The following is a 12,719-nucleotide window of genomic DNA, read 5'->3' as shown; positions in this document are numbered from 1 at the left end:
TCCTCATACTTTGTAAGAAATAGTTCCAAATCATCTTCCAAATATACAGAGGAAGATGTTTACAAAATACTGGAATTTTTAAACGACAACATATTTGTCCAGTGTGGTAGAGGTGTTTTTCAACAAACGGTTGGAATTCCAATGGGAACAAATTGTGCTCCTTTACTTGCTGACCTATTCCTTCACTCTTATTAGGATTACTTTATAGCTGATCTGATCCGAAAGAAAGAATATCGTTTGGCTAGATCCTTTTATCTCAGTTTCCACTATACAGATGACGTATTATCTTCAAACAATCCTGATTTCGGGGATTTGATACTTCGCATCTACCCAAAGAACTTGAGATAAAGGATACTACAGACACTGTGAAGTCAGCCTCATATCTTGACCTACACTTAGAAATCGATGGTAAAGGTTAACCAAACTTTGCAACAAACGTGATGACTTTTCATTCATCTGTGGCAGCATTCGGCACCTGCGTATGGAGTGTTCATATCACAACTCTTACGTTATGCCAGAGCTTGCCGAAACTACGCAGACTTTTTGTATTGCGCTATAACTCTAACAAATAGGATTCTGGAACAGGGTTATGTTGCTACAATATTGAAGTCATCACTACAGAAGTTTTATGGTTGTCATAATGAACTCGTGGATTGTTATGGTGTTTGCATCTGCGCCATGAAAACTGATTTATTCAACGGATCATAGTTTTCCTTTCTTAGTTTGTCTACCCCGGACTTGACTTTTTATGAGCAACTCGGCGGGTGTTTCTAGAAAAGCAGAGGACGCTTACTCTACTGGTGCACCTGGTCCATGCTCCCAGTTTTTAGTGAAATCCGAGTTGCTCATTTGATTTTGTTATTTTGTATATGATTTTAGTTACTTTATGTATTTTGTTGTGTATGTCTGTTTTCCATGTCTGGTCTTTGTCCCTGGAATACATTCTTTTGATTACCCTATAGCCGTGGTCCCCTTGATTACTCTTTGATTTTTTATGCCTCAAATAATCGTTAGATTGCTAAAATATGGATAAGCTAGAAGGAAAGAAAAAGGATCGACTTCAAACGTATCTAAACATGCACAAGCTTATTGTTGTAAATGGTTCATTTTGAACTATTTGATTTAAATCCACCATCATGCTGATTACAAAGGATATTTTCAATTTTTTTTTAATCACACCAAATTTCGCGTGGCATTCTATATAGCAGTGTGTCAGTTTGTTTACTATTCAGGTTCAATGTCGGTTTACATGGAACACCTAGATAAATGTACATAAAACTCGCGCGATATGTCGATCTGCAGGTCGAAACTGTCTGCCAAATCATTCAAACTTAGACCAAATTCATTGAAATAAACCTGTCCCTAGATACATGTACCTACCAACCAGCTTCAACTATTGTCAGCTATATATCTCACGTACTACAAAATGTCACATAGACATCTAATTGTCAGGTAAAAGCGCCATGTTTCTGGGTACCTAGTTCCATAATTATCCATATTCCTATGCCGTCGTCTAAGCAAATTTTATTTTTATTCGCTCCGGACTTCCGATGTCACGAAGCGATAACGTACTAATAATTTTACGCATAAAAATGACAAAATTTCCAATAAAAAGGGGGGAGTACCAACACTCAGCACCCCTCTGCATCTGCCGCAGCAATTTGTTTGGAACCTCTTTCTTTATATAAGTTCTCGTGGGGTTTTCAATTCTAATTTAACATCAAATGGTTTATTATGCGTGTAGGAAATAAGCATTTGTTGGCAACTTAAATACATCGACAGGGAACGACTGGTTTACCCGGGTAAATGCAAAGAAATGAGCAACAGTTACCGATAAGAGCTTAGAGGTCAACGTTTTTTAATTGTATCGTTGTTAAATCAAACTATATTATTCAGCATATTTAGTTCGCAGTAAATGTTGTTTATTGGGCTTGCTTATTGACGTAAATAATATAGTGTTAAATTATGCCTATAATATGATACTAACTATCTGTATTTGAATCTTAACGTGTTATGCCATTGGAACTTTTTATTTTTGCGGTGATGTAAGAGATAATTGCAGATGCTAATAGGTTTTACAAATCTGATGGCTCTGGCGACTACTGTACCAATTCTGCTCTTCGGTCAAAATTGATTTAAAAAAAAAATTCAGAAATTTGCACCTGCATGCTGTTTGCGTCCTGTGTGTACGTAACTGAAAATCGGTGGAATTTGTTTTTCGGTTTATCAGCAATTCAGACTGGAAATGCGCATTTTATTGATCTAAACTATAATGTATCACAATACTATTGCCTCAAGTGTTAAATATTATTTCAATATATGAATAAACAGAGTACAATTGAGCCTATGCTCAACAGAATTCAGCTTGAATTGCCTTATTCCTTATTTAAATGAATATTTTAGTCCTAGAAATGTTTAATCTTATTACATCTGCAATCTGAAAAATATGATAAATGAGGATCTTAACTGAACTATAAGAACGATCGACACCCAAACAGAACAATTCAGTTCCTTTTACTCGAACGACACGGAGAGGCTGTTTTGCATCTTTCACATAAATCAGCTCTATGAGGTCGGTTCTCATTATTGTTGGGCAATTCATTATCACTGCAAGTACAATCTGGTACCGGATTTTTACACATTTGGCATTTTAGGTATTCCGTTTTATATGGAAATTTATATTCACAGCATTCTTGACACTGCTGTCTGTATACAACCTGAAAACAAACAAATGATAAAAATGAGTAAGAAATCTTTCAAAAAAAAAAAAAAGGACAAAACAAACAAATATCTCATTTGTTCGTTTTTTCTTGTTTGTTTTTTTTTTGTTTTTTGTTTTTTTTTTGGCCGAGTTGCATCCGTGCAAATGGGCGTATAGAAAGTTGAATTGCGGGCGGGCAGGGAAATATTTGAGTAACAATTTTTCTCAGCTAATATAAATTACAGCCACTATAGATATTTAGTATATAGTTCCATATCGTGGGATGCAATATGGTGGTATGTCGGATTCTACTCCATGTTTACGGCAGCCTGTCCATTTCTGTCGTTGAGCCAATTTTGTAAGAGTGTAGCCCATGCGTTTTTGTTTGTTTATTTGTTTACATGTTTTTTTTTTTTTTTTTTTTTTTGGTTTTTTTGTTGTTTTTTTTTTTTGTTTTTGTTTGTTTGTTTGTTTTTGTTTATTTGATTGTTTAAACTTGTTTGTTTTCATCTGTTTGTCTAGGAGCGTGTCGACAGTTACCTTCCATATAAAACTTATTCGAGTTAAAACATTACCATAATTCATATCGTTATTCATTGCAGATTATACACCTTTAAAGTTCCTGCAATGCGCCATGTGTAAGCGCTTTTCCAATCATTTTTACAGTTTCTACATCCATAGAAACCAAAGCAGCGTTCGATATGTTTCCTTTGTCTCCGATTTTCAGTGTTATCGTCTCCTTCCCTTCTGACCTTTCCTATGCCATCATTCCCGACAATACCATTGCAACTGACATCTCCATTATTGCGATACATTTTGTGATACACTTTTCTTCTTTCTAACGCTATTGCTTTCTATCATTAAAGCTTTATTGCGATTGGTTGTGTGGTTTCTTAACACCATATGCGTCATGAACAGCTTTAAGACTGCAAATATAAATCAATTTAATGGTCCTTGTTTTCTTATATCTATCATCAATTAATTGGTCTTTAGGTTGGTATGTAGTACATGTGCTTTTGACAGAAGTGTTGCTCAGTAAATCATTAGGGTAAAGCTGGTGACCACTGTAACTGTCCTTACCGGCCATCTAAAGACGGCGAATGAAACTTTGTGTAAGATTTTTTTTTTTATTTTTTAATTTTGTCCATTCAATATATTGGAAAAAAATAGATATGACAATTAGTTTGACATTCTTGCATTTTATTTTAATCTCCAAAGCAGGATATAGATTTTTTTTCTTTTCAGTTTACCTGTTTACGATTCTTGCTCCTAACAGTTGCTGCAACAGAGCAAGAAACCAGTCCCCTAATACAAATTTTCGTCCCCATATATTAGATCGAACGCAATACATTACCGGCCCTTTTTCAAAATTGGTATTACTGCGCTTTGCTATACGTTACCACGGTAATCTTATCGTCTTATAGTTATACCGCGACCTCTTCTGTTCTCTTCTTTTAACACACTTTTCCCGTAGATATGCTATATAGTGTAATCCATTTTTGGAAAATTCGACAACAACTTCCTGTTTACCGGGGAGTTTGTTTTTATTCTTTTGACTTTATGTTTTTGTAAGCCTCAATTTTCGTCACACTTTTTTAAATAACTATACTATACTCAATACAACTGTTTGAAATTTTAAAACATTCCCTCTATACGTATGCCATATTGTGGGATCCATTTTTGAAGTAAAAAAATAAATCGGCAACTTCCTGTCTACCGAGGACTTTGTTTATTTTCTTTACATCGTGGTTGAAAACCACAACTTTTTTCAACTTTTCAGACATGTAGATTTGATGATCCACATTTAAAAATATACATGATAAATCAATCTCCCATGATTTTTGTCCGTTTCACCAATTTCAATGCATAGCATTTGCTTCTGCATCTCATAGGATTGAACCAAATATTTTCACATATATGTCTTAAAAGCCTTAAAATTTGGATTCTCTCAAAGTCATATAAGTGCACTGTAGGCTTTTGTACACAGATAAACCACAGTCGAAGCATGTAAATTTGTCATTTTTTTTTATTTGCTGTCTAATTATTATCAATGTGAGTTATGTGACCATACAATCAGGCCAGAGCACCAACACAGCAGCCCAAGCAGTAGTAGGACATATTCAGAGTTCTGTCACTTCTACGATACTAAATACAACTTCTAATAGGCTACCAATAAGGAGTAGTCTTGAGAGACTCATGAGGATATTCAAACAACTTGTATCTTTCAGTACTTTTGGATTCTGTATACTTGTTCGATCACTAAACCAGAGAATTAGCAAGTCCCACTCTAATTAGATGCAATGGTGTGAAATATTCCCTTTCTCCCGCCCTTTTTCTTATCTTAACTGCCATGAATTTAAGCTATATCTTTTTTTTTTATGTCGATTAACATATGGCATTGAATTTGGTGCCATTAGATAGACGAATTTCTGGCCTTTCGATCCATATATCGTTATTAATTATTTCAAATACATAACAACGTAAAAAATTGTTGACCCGAAAAAAAAAAGACCACTGTCATTTTAAAAAAAAATTATCTTGAATTTTCCAATAAAACTTCGATCTTGGAAATTGTAATCTTTAACGCGATCAACACCGAATTCGAAGTAAAATTGAACTCCTGTTGTGCTTTTCGACTTGATACGATTATTTTACCATAATTTATGATATAAATTTCTGTGAAAATGATCTTGAACTTTCCAATGAAACTTCGATCTTGGAAATTGTATTTGATTGAAATTTTGATTCATATGTGTGTTTTGTAAGACTTCCTTTTGTTTATATTTTTATGTTGTGATTGAGTTTAATCAATATGTCAAGAAAAAGAAAACTTAATAACTTAAAGACAGCAGGAAGGAGTTCTCAGTCTGGAGACGAAGATATCGTTTCATGTTCTTATGAGGCTTTTATGAAATTAGAAGATGTAAATAAACGTCTGTCCGAACCTATTGACTCTGTTCATGGTTTTTATGTTACTACGTTGTTCCTTTCCTGAATCATATTCTGATGACTGTAGTTACCAAAGATTTTGTTATAAAAAGTTTACAGCACACACTGATAGACTGGGGGCTTTGAAAACAGACGCCGGGTCATCTTTCGATGGCTCTGTGAACAAACGAATAATGCGTTCAAAGGAGCCAGAATGTGTTCTGTTTTCACTGAAATGTATTTTCTGTGGGAAAATTCAGAAGTCTGTTAGAAGAAAAGGTGTTTGGTTGAAGGAAAGCTATCCATGTTCGATTCCAGTGGTGCAATTACTGTGTTCAAGGCAGCTGAACAGTAGATGGACGACGCTTTGTTGACGCGAATAAGGGGTGTAGACTTGTTTGCCTGTGGAGCACAGTACCATAAAAGCTGTTGAAGTAAGTATATTAGCAATCCATTACGATGGAGAAGTCAAGATGATGAGAGACGACAGCAACAATCTTAGTTAGAGGCTGTTCATAGGACCTCTTTTTTCAAACCTGAGGAAGTAATTGAAAATGATTTTTTTAAGAACGAGGTCGTAAATCTCAGCTTCCTTCGTGATATTTATGTTTCAGAACTAAGCAAGACGAAGATTGGTAACCCAAATTATAGAGCTGAAACCTTAAATTGACCTTACAGAAGAAGTATGGTACCAAACTTTGTTTTATTGACACGAAAAAGTCAGGGAAATACCTCTCGAACTTAGTATTTAGCTCAACTTCAGATTTAGTAATGCCGTCATTAAAACCTCGGTGCTAGGACAGGTAAACAAATTTGCCGATACGCAATATTCAATGCATTTGATGTCGATTAGGAATTAGAATGGCCACCTACTGCTCAATATGTTGAGAATAGCACAGTTGTTTTGCCAAAGAATTTGTGTGAGTTTGTAGTGTCCTTGTTACTGACAAACAAAACCAAGTCCCGTATTTTTATTGATTCAGTTGTACAAGATATTTGCAGAGCTATTACTAATGGACGTTGGAAACTACCGAAGCATATTTTTCTTTTTATAGCTTTTAGACATTGGTTTCGAAGTGCAGAACTCACTACTCTTCTTAAAGGACTAGGTCACTGTGAGACCTACTCTTTTTTCTTAGAATTGGAAACAACCATTGCTGTAGCAGTAGAAAGCACATAGATTGTACTGTCGCCTCAAATTGCACGCCATCCCGAAGATCCATTTAATTTTCACTCTGACTTCGACAACTATGACCTGCTTTTAATCGATATATGTGGCATGGTATCTGTACATTCATCACATGGAATTATGTTGTAGGACTTTGATTGCCCTGCAGAACAGGCCGTTGGAGGATTTGCACCAACTTTTTCAACTTATGAAAAGACAGGTAGCAGGTCTCTTCAAATAGTGACTCAAACTTCCCTTCCTGATTGTTATGTTAGCCCTGGAAAATGTCCACCATACTCTGTTTCTGAATGGGAAGTTCTTTTCCTTATGTGTAATTTTTCAGTTTTTGGGGTCAGAATTACGCTTGTTACCTTACATACTTTTCCGTTTTCCTTGCCAACATTGAGGACTTATGTGTTATCCTTTAACACCTGTGCCTTACAGTATTGGAACAGTAGATGATTTTCTTAATAAAACTGACAAATCTAAAGGCTTCCATCGTTTAATCCAAATGTTCTGCGCCACCTAACCATGAAACCCGGGTGATAGAGGATGGCAATGTCATTTTTTATTATTTGAAAGAACGTCCTGCTACATTTAATGATATTTGCAGTAAAGTCTTCGATCCTGCAGTGAAGAGGTCTGACACAATTTTCAGAACAGATATGTATACAGAAAACTCTGTGAAAGGAATGGAAAGAAATGAAGGAGAGAAGTTGATTCTCAGAGGAGAGAACACCAAAAAATCATTTGATTGGAAGAAGTTCCTCAGCAACGATGAAAACAAGGTACAATTAATAAAAATGGTTTGTAGGGCTAGGAAAAATGACAGCTACAGTGATATAAATTTAGCGACAAGAAGGTAATAGCTGTCTTTAAAGGAAAGGTTTTCCTCTAAGCATCTCAGGAAGGACGAGTTGAGCAAAAAGAAATAGAAATCATTTTGCGATCTTCACAGGAGGAAATAGACACGAGGGTAATTCTATACTGCTTCTATCTTTGGAATTGAAAAAGGTTGCAAATATTTCCGTGTCCGCAGTCCAGACACTAATATATTTGTATTCTTTTTTTCTATGCCCTGTCTTTAAAAGAAGTAAATGTTTTATTTGATACTGGAATAGGGAATATGAAGTTGATTAATATCACAAAGTTGTCTGATGAATATGATCAGGATTTCTGTAGTGCTCTTTTAGGACTGCACACCTTTACACGTTGTGACAGCACTGGTGCTTTTAAAGATATTGGTAAGATGAAGCTAGCCTCTTACCATTCTTCAGAAAAACCTCCTATGAAAAGCTCCTATGAATCAAGAGGGGCTTTTGATAATTTTTTAATCATTGACTCAAGTAAGAAAACTGCATTGATATCAGTCCGCGATTACTGTTGTAATAGTTTTATATCAAATTGAGACCAACAACGGAATTAATTCATGAAGTTGAAATATCTTAAATTTCCCCGTTTTGTCATTTTTTATACTCTTCCCTCAAACTTAAGAACTAAGAGCGTGAACTAGACAGGTCTTTGTTCCGTATCTCCTGTCAGTACTTGTTATATTTTAAAGTGAAAAAAATGCCCACTAAGGTCTATTCTAAGCACTTTTTTTTCAGGGATAGGAGTATTTTTTTTTTGTTACCTTTGCATAGAAACAGGTATTATATGGTTATATTTAGTAGAAAATAGTATTACCTTTCAAATGATACCAGAATATAGAGGCGTTTAGCGTGCAACGACTTGTGGTGTGAATTTTCTTTAAATTAGTAAAAATGAAAAACGAAAATCCATTTTAGGTAAATTATTTACAATTCTGACCATGGAAATCGACATAAGTCTTTATATTAATTCTAAATATATAAAATATGATTCTATTGAATAGAAATACCACCTTAATGCATTCTTAAAGATTCATGTGTGATTTGGGGTGTTGACATCGATAAATGTTTCATTTTTAGCTAATTCATTATGGTATGGGGTACATATTTTGTATAAAACTACAAAACTACTTTAAATAAACGCAATCTCCTTGGTACCCTTCAAAGCTAAAACATTTGGTTACTTGATAATGCCTTTGGTTGTTGACAAATATTGTTGAATAGTGAATTATGAAGTCTGAAGAAAGAAAAAATAAAAAAAGTTGACTTTTGCCTTATATAAATAAACACAATAAGCCCGTAAACTGGCCTTGCTTACAAATGGTCTTTTAGGAAAATCGGTATTTTGTTGTAATTTTACGCTATATATTGCTTGAATTAACTACTTTAACATTATTTTGTGTTATCTAACGATTATGTATTTGATTGTATTAAATTTGCACTTTTTGGGAGACATAACTATTTTTTTGCCAGTACACTGGCTTTCTCGAGGCCAGCTTACTGCTAAAACCTATATACGGGGCCAGCTTACGGCACCTATTTTTTGTTACTAAAAATGAAATAAAAAAATAGCATACATGTACAACAAACAAATAGGCTTGGATAGGTTTTTTCGGCAATTGGGGAAGGGTACACAAGTTTCTTTCCTGCAATCCAGACAGTTAATGTCATAATATTTAAGTGGGTAGAACTTCTACCACAGTATTTAACTCATCAAAAAGTAATTAAGGGATTGGCTATGATAACTGTTATTGAAACCATTCAGGAATTTGTGAAAATATGTGATAGTGTGATTTTGATATTATATTATTGTGTCAAATATTAATCACAATCCAAGTTTAGATACATGTACATCTAGAATAGTTATTAATTTATTTAGAGTTGATATAAACGATTATTGTTGATTTCAGTCTGGCCATGGCCAAACATGTATGACCACAGCATTAATGTGAATTAAACATATCTGACCCGTTTTAGTACAAAAAATAGTTTTTTGATTACTTGAAGTATGTTAAACGAACCACGGAAAACAATGGCATAACGACTGTTTGAATTCTTGAGATATACACTTAGATTTATGCACGTACGCAGAATATACGAAACAATGCGAAGTGCATTAGGCCGTTAATTACATGTATATCACACTGTCAGTGCAAGGTGTTTACATTTATTTTACAAAACCGTATCCACAGACCCCTTGTGAATTCTCTTGACAGTCGTGTGTATTGCATAGCCGACCGTAAGTAGGTAATCAGGGCCCAGGGGCGAAGTCATTAATTAATGATTAAGATATTCCTTTTTTGTGTCATGGTTATATAAATACATCTAGGGAAATAATTTATTATCTAAACAAATATTCTATCGAATTATTATGTTGACAACTAACACAAAATTGAGCTTCAGCTTGAATTTAAGTACTCGAAATTTTAACGTTTGCCATCCGCCTCGGCGGGATGGCACATATAACGATGCATTCTACTTTCGTTTTACTATGAAGCCTGTAATTAAAGTGTTCATTTTTTGGAAACTACTAAGATAATAGCAGTGTACAGTAAGCTAAAAAGGGGTTTTGTCTGTCTTTTTAAAACAAATTCTAGCCCCGTGGGGACCCGGGTGTCAAAAGAATAGACGACAGCAGCGTCAGGCTTGTTGTAAAAAGCAACCAAATAGTGCTTAGAACCTTGACCGGTGGCCAAGGCGCTCTGCCCACAGAGCAGTAGGGTTGTATGTTCAAGGTGTACATGGGATAACCCTAGCTTGTTACATTCTCAAATCGTTAGGCAAAAATACTGAAATCCCGACTGCACATCATAAAAGTGCAATTTGTTGGGAAAGATACCACGCTCATCGCACGTTACAGAACCCTGTGTGGTATTCAATCGGAGTAGGAATCTTTGCTCTCCGCCACAAGATGCTAAATTCACCGACCCTACCCACCACTCGCTATTTCCAGTAGCAATCAAAATTTTTATACCCTATTATCCTTGTATCCACCCCCCTTTTTTTTGTTTTCATTTCATCATAATTTCATGTTTGTTGTAACATCCATTTTATGTTCATCGCTTGGATATTCTTAAAGTTTATATTTAATTGCACATATCTTTAAATGACAAAAGATTATCTGAAAACGAATTGTTCGAAATCAACTTGATAACGTGATCTTTGAAAATTTTATAAGATATTACTAAGACAGGATTTATAAAGGGTTAATCTTATCCGTGCACCGACAGTTTATACCAGCATCAATTAAATCTAAGCGTGTAGTTTACACACTTTAAGTAAAGTGGCTAACTATCAAAATCACTACATATTCCGTCCATCTGAAAATAGAAAAAAAAATAACATACATGTATATGTTATTATATTATATACTTTACAGCGATTTAAAAATATGATAAAATCAACGAGATACATATTTGAGTTGTTCCTTTGCTGAATGAGAAACTTTTACTGCCATAAAAAAAGTTTTGTTGCGCAACGGAAAATACTAACAAAAACATGTGTTGTTTTTGTAAAGAAGTTGTAGTTCCCCAAACTTGTGGCGTGTTTGTGCATATCACACATACAAAGCATAATTTGAATTGCCTTTTAATATTTTTTTCCCAAAATCGTTGACAGTTGTGTAGAACAGCACAGCGGCTCATCCCTATCACATCGGAAGTTACTCCCCAAAGAAAACCTCGAGGTTGAAGACTCCGATTTTTCAACAAGCCATACACGATTAAGAACAGAATGTTTATTTCATTTATGTAATTAACAGGTAGTTAAAAGTGTTCATTTTTTAAAACTACTAAGATAATAGCACTGTACAGTAAGCTAAAGGGGGGTTTTGTCTGTCTTTTTAAAACAAATTCTAGCCCTGTTCGGATCATAGTACGTGTCAAAAGAATAGACGGTAACAGCGCCAGGTTTGTCGCTAAAGCCGACTTAATAGTGCTTAGAACCTTGTACATGGGGTAACACTGTGTTGGGGTTCGTCTAAACACCGCAAAGACCAATCTTAGTGCACTAAGACCATAAGAGTTGCACTAATACCAATAAAAGAGCCCCGTACAGGTCCGGATGTTAAAAGAATAGGCCTGCAGCAGCGCTAAGCTTGTCGGAAAAGGCGACTTAATAGTGCTCAGAAACCTAGCCGGGGGCTAGGGCGCTCTGCCCACAAAACAACTGGGATGTGTGTCCCAGGTGGTGGAATGGGGGTACCCCTGGCGTGTTACATGCTGGGGTTGTCAGGCTATAATACAGAAAACCTGACCGCAAACCATAATGGTGCACCGTGTTGGGAAAGATCCCACGTTCCTCGCACGGTAAAGAATCCTACTGTGGTATTCTTCCGGAGTAGGAACCATAGGGCTCCGCCACAGGAGGCTAAATTGCCCGACCCTACCCACATCTCCCTATTTCCAGTGGCAATCAAAATTTGTCGACCCCATTGCCCTTGTGTCCCATCCCTTTTTCATTTCATCATCATTTCATGTTCATTTTTATCATCAATTTCATGTTCATCGTCTGAATATAGCTGAAATATTGCTGCTCGGACGTTAAACCCCAACAAACAAACAAAAAAAAACAAACCAGTAAAAGACAATTTTCACAAGTAAAAGTACTACCAGTGGAAATGACATGTAAAACTGCACGTAATGCTCTAAGTTCATTATAAAAAAGTAATTACATCGTCTGATGTTTAGACTTCTTTTGTACACAGTTTTTCCGGCACGTCAGCCATTACATGGGTAACATACCCTGACCTGGACTCTTTGATGTCTATAGTTGGGTGTGGATATTTTTATTTATTAGTTGAACATTGGTTGAAAATATTTAAAATCAGACGTGTAGACATCCGTTAGTGCCTAGGTTTTCATTTATTATTCAATTGTAGATAATTTATTCATTAAATATTTCATGTAATTTAAAATCGCAAGAGTAAAAGTTGAGTTGAAATTAAAACAGGAAATGATGTGAAAAATGAGATCCCTTAAAAATTTATTCAACTTGAGCAATAAAAGTAAATGCATGCATTTTCATCAATTTGAAATAAAAAATAACATAAATA

This window comes from Perna viridis, chromosome 1, assembly GCF_037379345.1.
Source record: "Perna viridis isolate PV_CMFRI_1.1 ecotype Kerala chromosome 1, ASM3737934v1, whole genome shotgun sequence".
Lineage (NCBI taxonomy): Eukaryota > Metazoa > Mollusca > Bivalvia > Mytilida > Mytilidae > Perna > Perna viridis.
The sequence above is the reverse complement of the archived record's forward strand: the minus strand, read 5'-3'. Positions refer to the sequence as shown.